This window comes from Lutra lutra, chromosome 6 (assembly GCF_902655055.1).
Source record: "Lutra lutra chromosome 6, mLutLut1.2, whole genome shotgun sequence".
NCBI classification, from domain to species: domain Eukaryota; kingdom Metazoa; phylum Chordata; class Mammalia; order Carnivora; family Mustelidae; genus Lutra; species Lutra lutra.
In genome coordinates, this window is record NC_062283.1 from 30,956,679 (window position 1) to 30,976,737 (window position 20,059).

Below are 20,059 nucleotides of genomic sequence, written 5' to 3' on the forward strand. Positions count from 1 at the left end.
TCTGTCTGTCAAATGAATAAACAAAATCTTAAAAAAAAAATCTAGGCCAAGAATCTATACAATGAGTCACTGGAAAACTGAATTGTACAGAGATAGGTAAAAACCATTTGAAAGGGGACGCCTGGGTGGCTAGGTTGGTTAAGCCGCTGTCTTCGGCTGGGGTCATGATCCCAGCATCCTGGGATTGAGTCCTGCATGGGGCTCCTTGCTCAACAGGAAGCCTGCTTCTCCCTCTGCCTGCTACTCTGTCTGCCTGTGCTCATGCGCGTGCTCTCTCTCTCTGACAAATAAATAAATAAAATCTTTAAAAGCAAACAAAAAAAAAATAAAAACATTTGAAAGAATCTGTGAGCTTTAAGGTTAGTAACATCTTTTCAGTGATGTAGCATGTGAAGAGAACCACCAACACTACGTAGATAGTGAACAAAGCAGAAAAGTCTTTTGACTAAAGTGGGGAAGATAGTAGAAAAAAATATTTACACTAAAGAAAGGGTTCAGAATAAAATACTATTTACAGGATGTTAAAAAAATTAATCTTCAGCCATTACGAGGCCTCTCCAAGCTCCTAAACCCTTTGCTTTCTTCTCCTTGGTCTTTGCTCATGTTGTTTCTATTGTTCCTCCCTAGTTTGGAGAGGAGGTTGTTTGCAAGTTTTTTTTTGTGGAAACTAACTCTGTTTACATGTTCCTTCAGAGAATTATTTTCTTTAGATTGACCCTGTGGTTTCAGTTTGCCTTTGTGGGGCTCATAGTTGAGGGGATGAGACAGACTTGCTTTGAGATCAAACACTGGCTTCTTGCTGGAGACTGGAGTCTGTGCTGCCTGAGTTGTCAGCTTGAATGGTGTAACAACAGAAGCAGAATTCCCAGTTGTGGTCTTTATCTTGTATAGCCCGAGCACAGTCTGGCCTTTTGGGGGTACTCCCAGATATGGTCACATGTGGAGACTTTCTGGCTTGAGTCTTGGTCATTGAATGCTTATGCTCATTATCTTTGGTAGCAGCTGAAAACCTGACGTTAGTTTTAGTTCCCCAGAGCTCAGAACGCTTGGCAGAGCCCTTCCCACACAAGGTGCTCCTGTCTGCAGCACCCAGTGGTGGGCCCTGTGAGCGGTGCTGGTTGGTGGGAATACAAGCCAAGGGGAGTCTTACCCGGAGAGAAACTGGAATCACCACTGTGCCCTTGGTGACTGGCTGCTTCTTCAGTTCATGAAATGCATTGTGTTCTTCAATGTTTTTCTTTCTTCTGTCAATATATTGATCGATGGACTCCATTTCCTTAAAACGAGCCTCTTGAAGCTTCTTAAAGTTTGGAGTTGTGCTTATAGTTCTTTTGCTTTTTCCAGGTTTGGAAAACCCATCTGTGTAGAGAGACTTCTTTCCTTCTGAAGGTACCTTCAAATCTTCATTACCATTTCTTCTTCTTTGTCCTGAGGAAATGGCATTCTCCTCTCCTTGGCTCCCATCTGGTAGTGAAGGCACTTCTGCAACTGTTCTGAGATCTTGGTGTTCCTGCTTCTCTTGATTCTGGAATTCAGTGTGATCACTTACTTTTATCTCTGAATGATCCTGGGTGTCAGGGTTCCTGAGGACTGTCTCGTACCTTCTCCTGGTTTTGTGCCATGACCAGATGGCTCCCTCTCAGCTTGTTCCTGGCCACAGCTCTGCAGTTCAGCCTCATCACAGGATAAGGCAGAGGTCTGACTTCCATCATGGAAAGAAAGACATTCATCTGCCATGTTCTGATTCTCATTTATTTTTTCCTCATGTTTAAGGTGGGCTTTGAAGGCTTTTAGCAACTTGTCTACCCTCAGGTTAGCCCAGATGCCCAGATTCTTGGCTAAATTCTGATGTTCTGAAGGTCGCTGTACTTGAAGTGGGAGTCCAGCTCCTCAAGGGAGAGTACGGCCCTGGCGAACTGCATCCAGGCGACCATGGTGAGGACGCGTACTCCACCTTCAGCAGCTTTGTTCAAAACTCTGGCACTCACCAGTACTTTGAAAAATAAATTTGCAAGGGGAGCTCCAGCTAAAAAAAGAAAATGTGGTGCATGTGTGTGCATGCATGTGCACACACACACACACACACACACACAGTGGAATGGTTTTCAGCCATAAAAAGATGGAAATATTGCATGTACAGCAGTACGGATGGACTTTAAGGGAATTATGCTCAATGAAATAAGTCAGAGAAAGACAAATTATGTGTGATCTCACTTATATGAGGAACCTGGACAAACAAAAACCCAAATTCTTGGATATAGAGAACATACTATGGTTGACAGAATTGAGGTGGGTAGAGGGTAAAATGGGTGAAAGTCGTTAAAAAGTACAAATCTCTAACTATAAAAATAAAGAAGTCATGGGTATGTAATATACAGAATGGTGAGTGCAGTTAATAATACCTATGGTGGGGTCCCTGAGTGGCTTAGTCATTTGAGTGCCTCATGACACCAGGGTTGTAAGATTGAGCCCTGCATTAGACTCCATGCTAGGTGTGGAGCCTGATTAAGATTCTCTCTTTCTCTACTCCTGCCCTCCACACTCTCTCTTTCTTTCACTTTCTTTCCAGAAAAATTTAAAATAATACTCCCTGGTATATTTGAAAGTGCTAAGAAAGTAGGTCTTAAAAATGTTTATCACAAGAAAAAAATTGTCATTATTTATGCTGATCAATGTTAAGTATACATATTGTGGTGAACATTTCAAAATGTATAAAAATATTCAATCATTATATGGTATGCCTAAAACTAATATCATGTTGCATATCTAAGTTAAAAAATAAACTATAGCCATAATTCCAGACTATCATTTAAACTAAAAGATGTAATAGTTGAAGAAAAGAAAAAGACTTACCAATTGGTTCAGCAAATCCTGATTCAGTGAAAAAAAAATATTGTCAGTTCTAATTATAATGTTATGTATTATCTTATTAACAAACAATCTTTCTATGGATAAGTATCTGGTCTGTATCTGAGATTGTAGCCATAATTACATAGTTGTAAATATATTTTCAGAAATTATTTTCTTTTCTTTGTTTTATATTCTTAGTAATGCCCAAATTGGAATTTTGGGCTAAAACACATGAGTAATTATTTTGGAGACTTGTTACTTATCTTTAAATCTAGAGGTAACTGAATTTAGAAATGAAAAAATGTTTTTGTAGAGCATCTCTGATTTGTTTATGCTCATGAAATGCATATTAAGAAATATATGGTACTGTATGGTGACTAACATAATAAGAAAATAAAAATTAAAATTAAAAAAATGTATATCATAGTACCTAAAATTGGAATTCATTTAGTGATTTTTGAGGCTTAAACATTCTCCAAATGTTTAGTTTGACTTTTATGTTGGGTGAATTAACTGTACATGTTCTACCATTTGCCAATAGAAAAGTTGTTGACTTAAAAAATGATGCATTTTTGGTAGGTCAAATTTGCAATAGTATTGATTGTAACATTTCTATATAGTCTGTGTTGTAGGTGTCCCTGTTGTGTTCTAAGGGAAGACCTGGAGTTTGGGGTTTGGGTCTCCTTACTTTGGTAGAAGAGCAAAGGAAATGGTCTTTCTGGAGCCTATCAAGCTCATACATTATTGTCTATTGCAATAGGCTTATACCATTTTTGAACCAGTCAAGAAGTTATACTTCTTAATTTCCCTTCCTATTACACTTTTATTAACTTTCCCCATCTCTTTGTTTATGCTTGTGAATATCACATTGGATTCAGTATCAAAGACTGGTTTGATAATAGTATTTTGCTTAATGAGTACAATGTATTAATTTTTGATTCTTAATCTTTCATCAGTTATTTATCTGTATCACAGAGAAAGCATAGAGAAATATTAGCATGAGATTTTAAACCATTGACACTGTAATAGCAATAGAGAGTAAAACTAGCTTACATTCTATGGATTTTAGGATTCCAAAAGGAACTTACTAATGGATGATGCAGGTTCTTTAAAACAGAGGGAAAAATAAAGACATGAATATTGTGTAGTATATGAAAATATATCCAATAAAGAAACTTCTCTAGGTTTTGAGTTAGAACAAAATGCTCACTTATGCAATTTTTAGAGGGTGCCTCCAAAAAGAAAAATCAAGGGAATTTTAGTACAGTTGAAATTATTTGTGTTTAATGAAAGATCCTTTTAATATCTGATTAATCCTAGATATTTTAATGTTCTGCTTCAAGGACCTCTGTTGAGACAGGTTATTCTTTGTGTATTGTATCTTTCTTATCCAGGGCAATGAAATATTCAAATCTTTTAGGAAGGTGGCATATTACAGTAGTATCTATTGCTCTAATTTTCTTTCAAAACTTAACTCTTGTCTTCTTTATAGTTCCCTTCTATATTTTGTTTTGAAAAGGATTTTAATTTATTTTGTGATAGTCATATAAAAAATTCCTTTAAGCTTTTCTGCAAATTGTCAGGTGTCTCTAAAAAAGGCTCACTATTATAAGGGGAATGCAGAAAATGAAATAATAACAATGAGATTGCAAAATTGATTATGGCTACAGCCAGGCTTATTTATCAAAAGATCTTTATGCTCATATTTTTCCAGATAGTACTTGCAGAGGTAACTTACTGGGGATTTTCTGAACAGCTCCTGGAGAACAAAAATAAAAAAAGGAAAATGGTTTGACCTACTATCATAGGCTTACCCAAAATACTTCTTTGTGTTATTTTAACATCTAGCTTCTGAGCCAGCTAATGAGCTTTTATTTTGGAAGTTCTAGCAGAAACATAGGTCTATGGATTATTCTTACATTCACTTCCTTCTCAATATTTTATCTTTTAACTGACGTTTAGTGTACTGTGTATAAAGTTTATACATCTCTTTAGTTCCTTCTTCCTTCCATGTCTTTTAATTCAATGACTGATTCCCTCCCTGAATCCACTGCATTTTACTTAACATGTTGTTTTTTTTTTTTTTTGCCCTAGTATGGACATTTACTTTTTTTTTAAATAGACAAATCAGTTCTTTTGGTATAACAATACATTTCTTCATTTATTCTTTCTACAAACCAGTTGTTTTCAATTAAAAGTTAATCACCAGTAACTCTAAATTAACTTTGATCTTCTGAAAATGATGCAAAACTTACCTCTGATTGCTGAATGTTGGCCTAAAATAAAATATAAGCAAGTGAGTGTGGTGTGGTTTACTAACATGCTTGATAAGAACTTTGTTTAGGCTTAAATTATCTTCAAGCACTAAGTAATATCAGGTCATTTAGTTGATTAAATTACCATGTGCCAAGCACTTATATAAGAGCTTTATGTGATTGAAATTATTTATTCTTCAGCAACACTATGATGAAGATTTTGCTCATAGAAATTACCCAACGTCACACAGCTGATAATTAGTGGAGCCAGGAGCTGTCCCCAACAATCCAGGATCTAGTCTTGCTTTGAAAAACTTTTTTTTTTTTTTTTTTTTTTTTTTTGGTGAATTTGGGACCATCATCTCAGTATTGGTCTGAGTCTTTAGACTTTTTTTCCCCTTGTAATGTTATAGTCCCATTTCGCTTATTTTCTTTAATGGTAAACCTGGAACTGGAATCTAGGTTTGTTGTTCTCTACAGTCTTCATGTAAGTCAACCTTTCTTTCTTTCTTTCTTTCTTTCTTTCTTTCTTTCTTTCTTTCTTTGTTTCTTTCCTTTCTTTCTTTCAGAGGAAATTCCTACAAAAGGAATCAGCCATCTTAATAAATAATTACACTAGTGTAGTCAGTACCCCAATATAATTGTGGACGAGGTGTTTTAGGAAGACAGAGAAAGAAGTGCTACTCATTCTTTCTTCTCAACCTTTCTTAAAGAGTTGATACATTTGGAGAATTGTTTTTTGTTGGTTTCTTTGTTTTTTGTTTGTTTTCATTTTGGGAATTGTTAAGCTCATCTTTTATGGAAGAAAGCCTGATTGTAATGGGAGAATGTTTCTTTAGCAGGGGATAGGGATGGGATACAGCATGGTACAATGGGAGGGGCACTAGTAGATGCATTTAAAAAAAAGCAAAATGCAAAAGTAATGGAGGAAATTTCAGAAGAATATCTTCATGAGGTTGAGGTTGGGTAAAACCAAACTACATTGTGAAAAGCTGATATATTTGATTGTATCATATTTTAGGATTTTTGTTCAATGAAACACATAAACAGATTTCAGAGTTAATGACAGACTGGAAGAAGATATTTGTAATATCTAAAATCTGGAAAATAATTCAGATGTATGTGTGGCACCTGAAAACCAATAAGAAAAAGACACAAAATTCAATAGAAAAGCTAAGTAACATGAATTAAAGCTCACAAAAAGGAAAATGGGGTGATTAACAAGTATGTGATGAAGTGTCACCACTGGTACCAGAAGTGTACAACTTAAAGTGACATTGATATGCCTTTCTTCCACATGAATTGCAAGTGGTGTGGTAGGTATTGGTAGGAATGTGGGTTGACAGTCATGGATGGTAGGTGGGAATATAAATTGTACAGTAATTTTGGAAATTATCTGGCATACACTGTATGAGCTAGAGACCAGTTTGCTGAATATAGATCTCAAGGAATTCTAACTCAAGTCCACAAAGGATCACTTATCAGGATGTCCAATTATAGTGTTTTTGGTGACATTAGTGTATTGGACTATGATCATAATTTGTCTACTACCAGGAGAATGGAATTGTGAGAGAGGCATTCTCTGCAATACTTTATAGAGCTAGAAGCAACATGTGGGATATATGGATATATAGCAACATGGATAGATCTTTAGAGATATTAAATGCAAAAAAAAGGAGAAGAATGAATGAGGTGTAGTTGAAATTAAACACACACAAATAAATGTTACAGGTTATTCAGTGACAGAAGAATAGTTAAGGACAAATGTTGGTCACAGAGTAGCTGCATATACTTGTGAAAGGGATGGGATTGCAGGCTATGGTTAAAGGGGGAAAGCTAAAAAAGCAGAAGAGTATGAATTTTGAATTAATTTGATCAGATTTCAATCCTGGCTTTTCTTAACAGCTGTGTGGATTTGAATATGTTATTTAACCTATGCATGTGTTCTTAACTGTAAAATGAGGCATATGACAGAATTATATTGAATTTTAGGGAACCATAACAAAGTTCTCTTTTCTTATTAGGTGCTTAATTCATATCCTTTCCCTTTCTTCTTTCTCTCCATCCCTCTCTTTCTAGGGACACCATCGTTGTTTACCTGCTTTTATTCAAGCATCACTACATTAACATTTATTTAACCTTACTTCCTTTATCATCTCTTTTTGTCTTGTTCTCATATTGTCCTGTCCTTTTCTATTTTTCTCTCCACTCTCATTGCCCCACATACATAGTTATCCATTTATTGTTTTTGATGAAAAGCCACTAAAATCATCCTAATGAGATTGCTGATTTAATCTTCCTATATCTCTGGAATTAAGGAAATATTTCACTATGAAATATATCATGCATATATAAGAGTTTAGATATATTTGTACATAGTTTAAAGAATAATGTCTGTCTACCCAGATCCAGGTTCCCCTAACCATGTGCCTTCTCTGATTGCATTTTTGCCCATTATATGTGTCCAGTTCTTGCTTGAATTAACCATGGTACTGAATTTTGTTTTAGTCCTTCCTGTTTTACTCTTCATTTTTGTTATGAATGGGCTTTTCATTTGATAAATATTTATAAACAGTTAAACGATATTCTGGTTATGGGTAACCAAAAGAGGCGAAAGTACCTAAACCTAAATTTAAATTTCTACAGAAGTGAAAATAGAAAATTAAATCAATTCCCTTGAAGGCTTTTAGAAAACTGTATTTGAGAATGAAAATTAATGAGGTTCTGTTTTCCAGATCAGTTACCCACATCTTATCTAGTCTTTGCCTTGGAAACATGTTCAACTTCAGGGAGTGACTCCTCATCAGAGATACTCAGTGGTAAGAGCATGTGCTGAGGACAGCACCTCTGACTTTAATGTAAGAATAGTTCTAATTCTTAGGTTTCTATGAGCATTCAGTTTGGTAGATACTGTGGGGTACTGGGATGGGGGGTAGCTTTTTCTAGTTTTTCACCTTATTTTTTTAGCCTGGAGTTTAAAACAAAACAAAATACCTTACAATGAACTAAAAAAAATTTTTTTTTCACTCTATCTCTGCTTTCTACCCACTATTTTTTCTGTCATTATTTTCTATCTTCTGTCTCTAAATACAGAAATGTTGAAATGCTAATTTTTGTTGTTTAGGAACTATTTTCAACCTTGTCAGGGCATTTACCCTTTCACATCAGAGCTCTTTTTACTTTCTAAATACATCAATTACATATCAGCAGAGGGAGGAGACTTGTGTTCTAAATCTTTTGTGCAAAAATGTTGCTCTTTTATACAATGTTCAGAGCATTCTACTACATAAATCAATAAAAAAGGGAAGTTATTGGAAGTTATTGAAAGTTACAGATACTTAAAAATAAAACACATTTTAAAATCTCTTCCATCTAAAACATGGTGAAAGTAGACCATGTTGACAATATTCTTTTCATAGGACCATCAAATCCTTCATAACAGAGTCTGTGGTGTTACGGCCTATATTGCGAAAGGGGTTATCATCCTTTTCTTTTTTTTCTTCCAGCTTTTGAAGACTGTTTGTTAAAATCTGTCTCCCTCACAAGTTTTCTGCTCTTGTTTTCTAATTTCGCTCTTGTTCTTCTTATTTTCAAGTCTTTCTTCTTCTTTTTATTCCATCCTCATTATTTTGTAAAGTTTTTCAGTTCAATTAATAACCTACTACAAAAAACCTTTGGAGATATTTCTCCTCCTTCTATTCATTTGTTCAGTCACTGGGATTGTCTCTCAAATATTCTCAATAAATGCAGAGGACTTTATATAATATGAAACTAAAGGAAATAGAGAACCATGTGTCTTGGATCATTCAGAGCCAGAATAGAAATGATTTGGATGTGCAATGGTTCTCATATGTTTCAAAGACTGAAACACACCAAAATTGAGAAAGACTTGAGCAACTTACTGCTATAGGTTGGACAGGTTTCTAAAAGAGAAAAAAAGAAATACGCATAATTAGCCCTGAAAGATTAGTGTTGTATTTTGGTGATCAATAACCACTTCTAATATTCCTCTAGTATAAACATAAAAAGGGACATTTACAGGAAGTCAGTTACTTCTCCATGAATGATTACCAGATAGTAAGAGATTGGCACCCCATGTGATTCTGAGCCAACCCATTAAGGGATTCCAGGGACCTTAGTTTGGAAAGAGTACAGGAAGAGTACATGAATAGAGCTCTTTTCATGGAGAGAAAAGCCTTCACTTTTCTCGACTGTTGAGTAGTTTCTCATATCCCTAAAAACTTTCCTTTTTATTATCTTTTCTATTAATACACATATGTTTTCTGAATGGCAAGTGTTGATTTATGTTGATGTTTTTTAGAAACCTTTTTAGAGAACAATGTTATTCCACAGTATTTTATAAGTAAGAAATGATTATACTAAAATACACCGACAATATAGCAGAATTGTGGGGAATGAGGAGATAGGAGTGAATATTAAGCACCTGGAAGGTTAGAAAGTAAAGCCCCCAGACACTGTAGAAGATGAAAGTATACTTGGAAGGAAACTTATCTGGGTTCTGTTGTTTTTACTGAAACACAGTGCATAAAGATGTAGGCGTTTTTGGTCTAAAAGGAGACTAGACTTTTCTGTAAATCCTCTAAAATGCAAAAGATTAAAAATTCACAGCTGCTTTCCTGAAGATGACAGAGGAATAGGGGGACCCTAAGTTTGTTGTGTCCTTTGAATACAGCTAGATAGTTATCAAATCATTCTGAATACCCAAGAAATCAATGGGAGATCTGAGAAAACAAATACTGCAAGTCTACAAATAGAAAAGTAACTGCCTTTGGAAGGTAGAAAGTGCAGGGACTTGAATCCAGTGTGATACAGCTGTGCATATGGCAGTGGGAGGCTATAGCAGCAGGGAGGGAACCTTCTTAAGGAGGCTACCACAGAGTAGTGTAAGCAGTGGGTCATAAAATTGGAACTTTTGAAAGTCTGCTACACTGGGGGACTGTGTGGCTTAAAGGTGCTCAGGTGGTGAGTAGGGCAGAATCACAGGTGTGACATTGTGATCTGATGTTCCTCTGGGTCACAAGAAGAATGAGAGGTCCCTAAGTGCTTCCCTATTTGCAGGCATAGTAGCATGGAAGTCAGCTGAAAACAGTGAGCCTAGGTACCAGATTTCCACTTTGTTTTGCCATAAACTGCAAACTGCTGCATGGTCATGGGAACACTTTGCCAGGATGGGTCCAGCAAAAGGCAGAAGCATGGTAAGACTCTCCCCGGGAGGAAGAGCAAGAGCCCACACCTGGGAGTCTCTAAAATTTGGATTTTTAAAACTCATGTGACAGATAAAAATGCTCAGTTACAAACAGGGTGAACAGAGTTCTGATGGAAACCCAGGGGGCATGAATATGCCACCCATCCCCACTTAAAGCTTTCAGGAAATGAAACATTGCTACTTAGTGGGTTCTGGAGTGGCTTACACTGAAACTTGACACCCTGTGCCCTGGTGACACATTTCCACTAGACTAAGTATACCTAAGAATCACAATAGACCCCTACTCCAGAAGACCAGTATGAACAACTTGCTCATACCAAGTTTACTAATCATGGAGGGCTGAAAGTTTCAGCTCTAGGGGAAAATAGGATCTAACTTTCTTTGTACTTTCATTCTTTATTCTTTTTTTTTTTACTTATTTTCTTATTTTTTCAATTCTTTTTTTTCTTTTATTTTCATATATTCTTTATTTTTTTCTTTTCATTGTATTTTACTATATATGCAACACATTGTATTTTACTGTATATATATATACATATGTAGTATACATACTTTTTACTATAAATACTATTTACTACATGTGTAGTAAACATACTACTTATTACATGTATAGTAAAATTCATGTAATGTAAAATGCATGTACTGTATACACACATACAAATATATAGTACATGGATATGTATACACATGTAGTACAAACACATATACACATTTACATATATATACACACGTGCACATACATATACATACACATACATACACACAAATACATACATATAGTTAACTATACTGTATATGTATACTATACTACACTATATATACATATATAGATATGTTTGTTATATACATATCTATACATATACTACATGCATACATATATGATATATATAGAATACACACACATATATAGTATATACATGCATATACATACGTGCGTGTGTGTGTGAATGTATATATATAAATTCACATATGTAGTTTTTCTTTTCTTTTTCTTTCATTCTTATTTTGGGATCTAGTTTTTTTAAACAAGCAGATCAAAAACACCAGGGATCTAGTTTTGTTACTGATGTTGCTGTTTGTTTGTTTGTTTGTTTTTACTTTTGTTTTTTCTTTTCCGGACAAATTTTCCCATCTGGACAAAACTGATAAGATGGAGAAATTCACCTCAAAAGAAAGAATAGGAGATAATACTTACAGTCAGGTATTTAATCAATATGGCTATAAGTAAGATATCTGAACTAGAATTTAAAACAATAGTTATAAGGATGCTAGTTGGGGTTGAAAAAAGTATAGAAGACACTAGCGAATCCCTTGCTATAGAGATAAAAGAACTAACATCTAGACTAGCTGAAATTAAAAATACTATAACCAAGATACAGTCCCAAGTGGAGGCCATAAAAATGAAGATTAATTAAGCAGGCGACCTAATGGGTGATACAGAAGATGAAACTATGGAAAATAATGAAGCTGAAAAGAAGAGTGTAGGAAAACTATTAGATCAAAGGTAGACTCAGTGATTTCATAAGCAAAATAATATCCATATCACAATAGCCCCAGAAGAATAAGAACAGGAAAAACAAGGCAGAAGGTTTATTTGAACAAATTATAGCTGAGAACTTCCCTAATCTGGGGAAGGAAACAAGCATTCAAGTCTAGGAAGCACAGAGAACTCTCCTAAAAAATCAACAAAAACGGGCCAACATCTGAACATATCACAGAGAAAATTGCAAATTACAAAAAGAGAATTCTGAAAGCAGCTTGGGAGACAGATCCTTAATCTACAAAGGTAGACAAATAAGGCTGGCAGCAGACCTGTCCAGAGAGACCTGGCAGGCCAGAAAGAACTGGCATGATATCTTCAATGTGCTAAATGGGGAAAATATGGAGCCAAGAATACTTTATCCAGTAAAGCTGCCATTCAAAATAGAAGGAGAGGGAAAGGGTTTCCAAGACAAACAAAAACTAAAGAAATTAGTAAACACTAAAACAGCCCTGCAAGAAATATTAAAGGGGATCCTTTGAGCAAAGGGAGAGCCCAGAAGTAACAAAGACCAGAAAGGAACAGAGACAATTTATAGAAAGAGCAACTTTACAAATAATGCAATGGCACAAAATCCATATCTTTCACTAACTATTCTGAAGCTAAATGGACTAAATGCTCCAATCAAAAAGACAGGGTATCAGAATGGATAAAAAAACAAGACCCATTGTTATGCTGCTTATAACAGATTCATTATAGACCCTAAGGCACCTCCGGATCAAAAGTGAGGGGATGGAGAAGGATTTAACATGCTAATAGGCATCACAAGAAAGCTGGCATAGCAATCCTTATATAAGATTAACTAGATTTTAAATCAAAGACTGTAATAAGAAATGAAGAAGGGTACTACAGCATAATAAAGGGATCTATCCAACAAGAAGATTTAACAGTTGTAAACACTTATGTCCCTAACTTGGGAACAGCCAATTCTATAAACCAATTAATAACAAAATTAAAGAAACACATTACTAATAATACAATAATAGTAGGAGACTTTAACACCCTACTCACAGCAATAGATATATCATCTAAGCAAAAGATCAACAAGGAAGCCAGGGCTTTGAATAACACACTGGACAACATGGCCTTAACAGATTTATTCAGAGCATTTCAACCTAAAGTAGCAGAATACACATTATTTTTGAGTACACATGGAACATTCTCCAGATTAGACCACATATGGATCATAAATCAGGACTCAAATGGTAAAAAAATGATTGAGAATATACCATGCATAATTTCAGATCACAATGCTTTAAAACTTGAACTCAACACAGGGGAAAATTTGGAAGGAACACAAATACATAGAGGTTAAAGAACATCCTACTAAAGACAAGGAAATCAAAGAAGAGTCTTAAAAATTCATGGAAAAAAATGAAAATGAAAATGAAAACATGGCAGTTCAGAACATTTGGGATGCAGCAAAGGTGGTCCTGAGAGAGAAGTATATAGTAATACAAGCCTTCCTCAAAAAACAAGAAAAGTCTCAAAAACACAACCTAAACTTATACCTAAAGAAGCTGGAAAGAAAGCATCAAATAAAGTCTAAACCTGGAAGGATGAGAGAAATAATAAAGATTAGAGCAGAAACCAATTACATAGAAATGGAAAAAGAAAAACAGTAGGACAAATCAACAAAACGAGGAGCTGCTTCTTTGAAAAACTTAACAAGACTGATAAACCCCTAGCCAGGCTATGAAAAGGAAAACAGAAGGGACACAAATACATAAAATCATGAATGGAAGAAGAGAGATCACAATAAACACCAAAGAAATACAAACAACATAAGACTGTAATTATAAGCAATTGTATACCAACAAATGAGGCAATCTAGAAGAAATGGATGGAGTCTTAGAAACATATAAACTACCAAAACTCCAGCAGGAAGAAAGAAAATCTGAAAATACCCATAGCCAGTAAGGAGATTGAAACAGTAATCAAAAATATCCCAACAAACAAGAGTCCAGGGCCAGTTTCTTCTGAAACTGTTAAAAAAAAAAAATTGAAATGGAAGGAAAACTTGCATATTCATTATATGAATGAATCATTACCTTGATTCAGACCCCACTAAAAAAAGAGAATTACAGATCAATATACCTGATGAACATGGATGCAAAAATTCTCACCAAAGTACTAGCTAATAGGATCCAACAGTACATTAAAGGGATTAATCACCACAACTAAGTGGGCTTTATTCCTAGGCTACAAGAGTAGTTTGACAATTACAAATCAATCAGTGTGATATACTACATTAATTAAAGAAAGGACAGGAACCATATGATCCTTTCAACAGATGCAGAAAAATCATTTGACAAAATACAGCATCCTTTCTTGATAAAAACTCTCTGCAGTGTATGGATAGAGGGAACATACCTCAATATAATAAAAGCTATATATAAAAGAACCAAAGTGAAAAATCATCCTCAGTGGGGAAAACCTGAGAACTTTTCCCCTAAAGTTAGGGACATGACACGGATGTTCATTCTCACCAGTGTTGTTCGACATAGTAATCCTATGCCTCAGCAATCAAAAACCAAAAAGAAATAAAAGGCATTCAAATCAACAAAGTAGCCGTCAAATTTTCACTCTTCACAGACGACATGTTACTGTATGTAAAAAATGTGAAAGACTCCACGAAAAAATTGCTAGAACTTATTCAAGAATTCAGCAAAATCACGAATATAATATTAATGCATAGAAGTTTTTTGCACTTCTATACAGCAACAATGCAGAAGCAGAAAGAGAAATCAAGGAATTTATCCCATTTACAATTGCACCAAAACCCATAAGATACCTAGGAATAAACCTGAACAAAGAGGTAAAAGACTGTACTTAGAAAACTAGAAAAAAATGAAAACTATATAGAAAAATTGAAAGAAAATACAAAGAAATGGGAAAACGTTCCATGCTCATGGATTGGAAGAGCAAATATTGTTAAAGTGTCCCAAAAGCAATCTACACATTCAGTGCAATCTGTATCAATATATACCATCAGCATTTTTTCACAGAGCTGTAACAAACAATCCTAAAATTTGAATGGAACCAGAAAAGGCTCCAAATAGTCAAAGGAATGTTAAAAAAGAAAACTGAAACTGGTGGCATCATAACTCTGGACTTCAAGCTGTAATACAAAGCTATAATCATCAACACGGTATGGTACTGACACAAAAACAGACACTTAGATCAATAGAATAGAATAAAGAACTCAGAAATGGACCCTCAACTCTATGGTCAACTAATCTTCAACAAAATGGGAGAGAATATCCAATGAGTAAAAGACGGTCTCTTTAACAAATGGTGTAGGGATAACCGAAGAGCAGTGTGCAGGAGAATGAAACTGGACCACACTGTTACAACATATAAAAAAATAAATTAAAAATGGATGAAAGATCTAAATGTGAGATAGTAATCCATCAAAATCCTAGAACACAGACAACAACCTCTTTGACCTTGGCTGCAGAAAATTCTTGCCAGACACATACCCAGAGACAAGGGAAACAAAAGCAAAAATGAACTATTAGGACTTCATCAGGATAAAAAGCTTTTGCACAGCAAAGGGATTAATCAATAAAACTAAAAGGCAACCTACAGAATGGGGGAAGATATTTTCAAACAACATATCAGATAAACGGGTAGTATCCCAATCCATAAAGAACTTATCAAACTCAACACCCAAAAACAAAAAGTCCAGTCAAGAAGTGGGCAGAAAACATGAACAGACATTTCTCCAAAGAAGACATCCAAATGTTTAACAGTCATATGAAAAAATGGTCAACATTACTCATCATAAGGGAAATACAAATCAAAACTACAATGAGATACCACTTCACACCTGTCAATTGGCTAAAATCAACAATACAAGCAACAACATGTGCTGGTAAGAATGTGCAATCTGTATCTTACATTGTTGGTAGGAATGCAAACTGGTGAAGCCACTCTAGAAAATAGTGTGAAGTTTCCACAAATAGTTAAAAATAGAACTACCATATTACCCAGTAATTGCATTATTGGTTATTTTCCCATACATATATACATGGATATATCTATATATCTACACACACACACACACACACACACACACACACACACACACACACACACACATTTATAGAATGGGATATTACTCAGCCATCAAAAAGAATAAAATCTTGGGGTATCTGGGTGGCTTAGTTGGTTGAGCACCTGTCTCTTGTTTTCAGCTTAGGGCATGATCTTAGGGTGATGAGATCAAGCCCCCTGGCAAGCTCCATACTCAGTAGGAAGTCTGCTTCTCTCTGTCTGTCCCTCTGTCCCTCTTACCCTTCCCTTGTCTGTGCTCTCTCTCTCTGCAATAAATAAATATATCTTTTTAAAAAATGAAATCTTGTCATTTGCAACAATATGAATGGAACTATAGGGTATTATGCTAAGGAAAATAAGTCAGAGAAAGATGAATACCATATGATTTCACTCATACGTGGAATTTCAGAAAAAAAAGATGAACAAAAGGGGAAGGGAAAGAAAAGTAAAATAAGAAAAACTGAGAGCGAGGCAAACCATAGAGTGTCTTGACTGTAGGGAACAAATTAAATGTTGCTGGAGGGGTGGTGGGTGGGGGCATGCAGTAATTGGGTGATAGGCATTAAGGATGGCACTTGATGTAATGAGTACTGGGTGTTCTATGCAACTGATGAATCACTAAATCATGCCTCCTCCAAACTAATATTACACTATACGTTAACTAAATTGAATTTAAAATGCACCTTACTAAATAAATAAATCTCCCCACAAAATAATAATTATCCTGTCTTTGAACACTTAAAAAAGTCACATGATTCTAAAATTTTTAATTCAGTTTTATGAAAGTAACATAAATATTTTGAAACCTCATTTCATTTTATAAACATATGAAAAATTGCAATAATCTGACCACCCCCCATTTATTCCCAGATTTCTTCCTTGGCAGGAACCACTTTTAACATTCTTTTGTTATTACTTTCTTGTGCTTTTACACCTGCTTTTATTTTTTATTTAAGATTTTATTTATTTATTTGAGAGACAGAGAGAGAACAGAAGCAGGGGGAAGGGCAGAGGGATAAACTGACTTCCTGCTCAGTGCAGAGCCCAGTGTGTGCACACTCAATCCCAGGACCCTGACATCATGACCTGAGCCATCCAGATGCCCCTACATCTTCTTTTCTAAATAACATATTTATAGAGCTCTTTCTTGACTTTTAAAATTCTATCTTATATTTTGACTTCTTACCAGGCTTGAATTTTTTAAAATTTTAATTCCAGTATAGTTAACATAATGTGCTGTATTAGTTTCAGGTGTACAATATAGTGATTCAATGATTCTATACATTATTCATTGCTCATAACAATGAGTGTAGTTTCAATCCCCTTGACTTACTTCACCCATCCCTCTACCCACCTCCCCTCTTGTAACATTAGTTTGTCCTCTATGGTTAAGAGTTTGTTTCTTGGTTTGTCTCTCTCTCTTTTTAAGATTTTATTTGTTAGAGAGAGAGAGAGAGAGCACAAGCAGTGGGAGGCAGACATAGGGAGAAGCAGACTCCCCATTGAGCAAGAAGCCCGATGTGGGACTCCATCCTAGGTCCCTCGGATCATGACAGGAGTCAAAGGCAGATGCTTAACTGACTGAACCACCCAGGCAACCCTCTCTTTTTTTCTTGTTCATTTGTTTTGTTTCTTAAATTCCACATATCAGTGAAATCATATGGTATTTATCTTTCTCTGATTGACTTTCTTCACTTAACATTATAGCCTCTAGGTCCATCTATGTTGTGGCAAATGGCAAGATTTCATTCTTTTTTATGCCTGAGTAATATATATATATATATATACACATTATATGTAATGTATATATATGTCCAATGTATATTGTACAAATTTAGATATGAGAAACAGAAAAGGAACTTAATTTTGAATGGTTCTTTAGTTTTAACTGAAATACAAATACAAATAAGAGAAATAAGTGTTATTCTATAGAGAGGAGAATACAGTTCTCATAATAGACTTCATTTTCAGCAAAATGCAAAATTCATTAAAACTTGATTTTTCACAGTAAATATGTATGTACATTTTTTAAAAATTAAAAGTTGTATTGGTTTATTATGAAAATTAACCTCTTAACTTACTCCCTTAAACCTCCAATTCCCTCCCCTTAGAGGCATACACTTCCAAATCTTTTAGATGTTGTTTTGGTGTTTTGGTGTCATTTTTGTTTGTTTGGTTTTTTTTTTACTTAAAATTCTTAAAGTAATATTTCTTCAAATGTACAGATTATTTATTAATTTACTATTATGCATGATGTGGCCTTAGCCTTACTCTGTCTTTCCCTCTCTTTCTTTTGGAGTCATCAAGTCACAATTTTTGGTTAACTCAATAGTCAGTATTACTTTATCTATGTGAATACTCTTCATTCTTGAGCCAAAAATATACTTTGGTCACATTCCTTTTATCTTTTAGTAATCTTTAAAAATTTTGTGAAGTTAATCTTTGCCTCTCTCGCTCTCTCTTTTACTGGACTTGGTTAATCTGTATGAACTTATATCCCATGTTATCCTTTTACTATAATTTTAGTGGTATTTCTGGAGGGAGGAGAAGAAGATATGTACAGTTAGACTGCTAAGTTAAACATGAAAATACAATTTTAATCATTTTCAGTTATGCAACTGAAGTTGGTAATTATCAGAGTTCAAAATTAATGTGTATGAGTCTATAGAATATCACAGATAAGGAATATGTGGGTAGGTTCTAAACTAAAACATAAACAAATAAATACAAATATTGTGATTTCTCCCAAGGATGGAAGATGGTTTTCTCTAATGATAATTTATGGTTAAAAATTATGAAGTACGTTATAAAATTCACACAACTTCAAAATTATTTAACTTTCATGTGATAGTGACAAATGTAAAAGTTTATGTTCAATTAACTTTATAGACTTATAACAACAACAAAACCCAATCATCTCCCATTACATAAATCTATAATATATAGAATTATAGATTTATCTATAATATAGATTTATCTATAATTCTATATACTCTCTATATTACAGATATATATATCTCTATATATCTATAATATATATATTATAATTCTATCACCTATATATATAAATCAATAAATTTATATATTCTCTATATATTTATATGTGCTATCTATATATTCTATATATAGATTTATATATATTTATATATTAATCTATATATTCTATAAATCTATATTCTATAAATCTCTATAAATCTAATTCTGTATGGGCAAAGAGAAGCACTTTAAATTTTTAAAATGTGTTTTGCAGCATATAAAAATACCAGAAATATCACCAGTATTCTCATATAACTCTATCTTTTAAAAAATTTTGTATTAAAGTATAAATACAGAGAGAATAGTGTCCCAATCAGAAGTATGTCTATCAATGAAGTATCTCAATGTGAACCTACCCATGTAACCACCACCCACACTTAGAAATAGAACATCAACAGTAGTTCATCTCTTCTCAGGCACCTTCAAAACACTGATCCACTCTCCTTCCTCCAAAGGTAATAATTAGTCTGACTTCTAAAGCCATAAGTTTTGAATTTATATGAATGCAATTATAGAGCACATTTCCCCGCTTAGGTCTAGATCTTTCATTTGATATTAGGTTAATGAGATTCTCCTGTTATTTCCTTTTAGTATAATTTATTTTCATTGTGGTATAGTATTCCACTATTTGAATATAACAAAATTTACTTATCCCTTCTACTGTTGATGGGCCTTTGGGTTTTTTGTTTTGCTTTGTTTTTAAGTACTTGACTATTGTGAATAATGTTGCTTTGATCATTTTTGCCCCTCTTGGTGTGCAATGTATGTATCTGCAAATCTTTTTTTTTTTTTAAAGATTGATCGATTGATTGATTGATTGATTTGCAAGAGAGAAAGAGAACACAAGCAGAGGCAGCAGCAGGCAGAGGGAGAAGCAGCCTCCCCTTTGAGCAAGGAGCCTGATGTGGGACTTGATCCCAAGACCCTGGGATCATGACCTGAGCCAAAGCCAGATGCTTAACTAACTGAGCCACCCAGGTGTCCCTATGCCTACAAACCTCGGATAAATCTAGAAGTAGAGTTTCTTGGTCATAGAGTGGTTTAACTTTAGTATATAATATTACACTTTTTATTTTCAAAATAAATACACCA

The 20,059-nt window shown here is 34.4% G+C and overlaps 1 pseudogene; it reads right to left on the reverse strand.

Moving 5' to 3' along the window:
• Positions 1-335: 335 nt before the first annotated feature.
• LOC125103165 (nucleolar and spindle-associated protein 1-like) lies at positions 336-1,922 on the reverse strand (annotated as a pseudogene).
• Between the last annotated feature and the right edge of the window lie 18,137 nt (positions 1,923-20,059).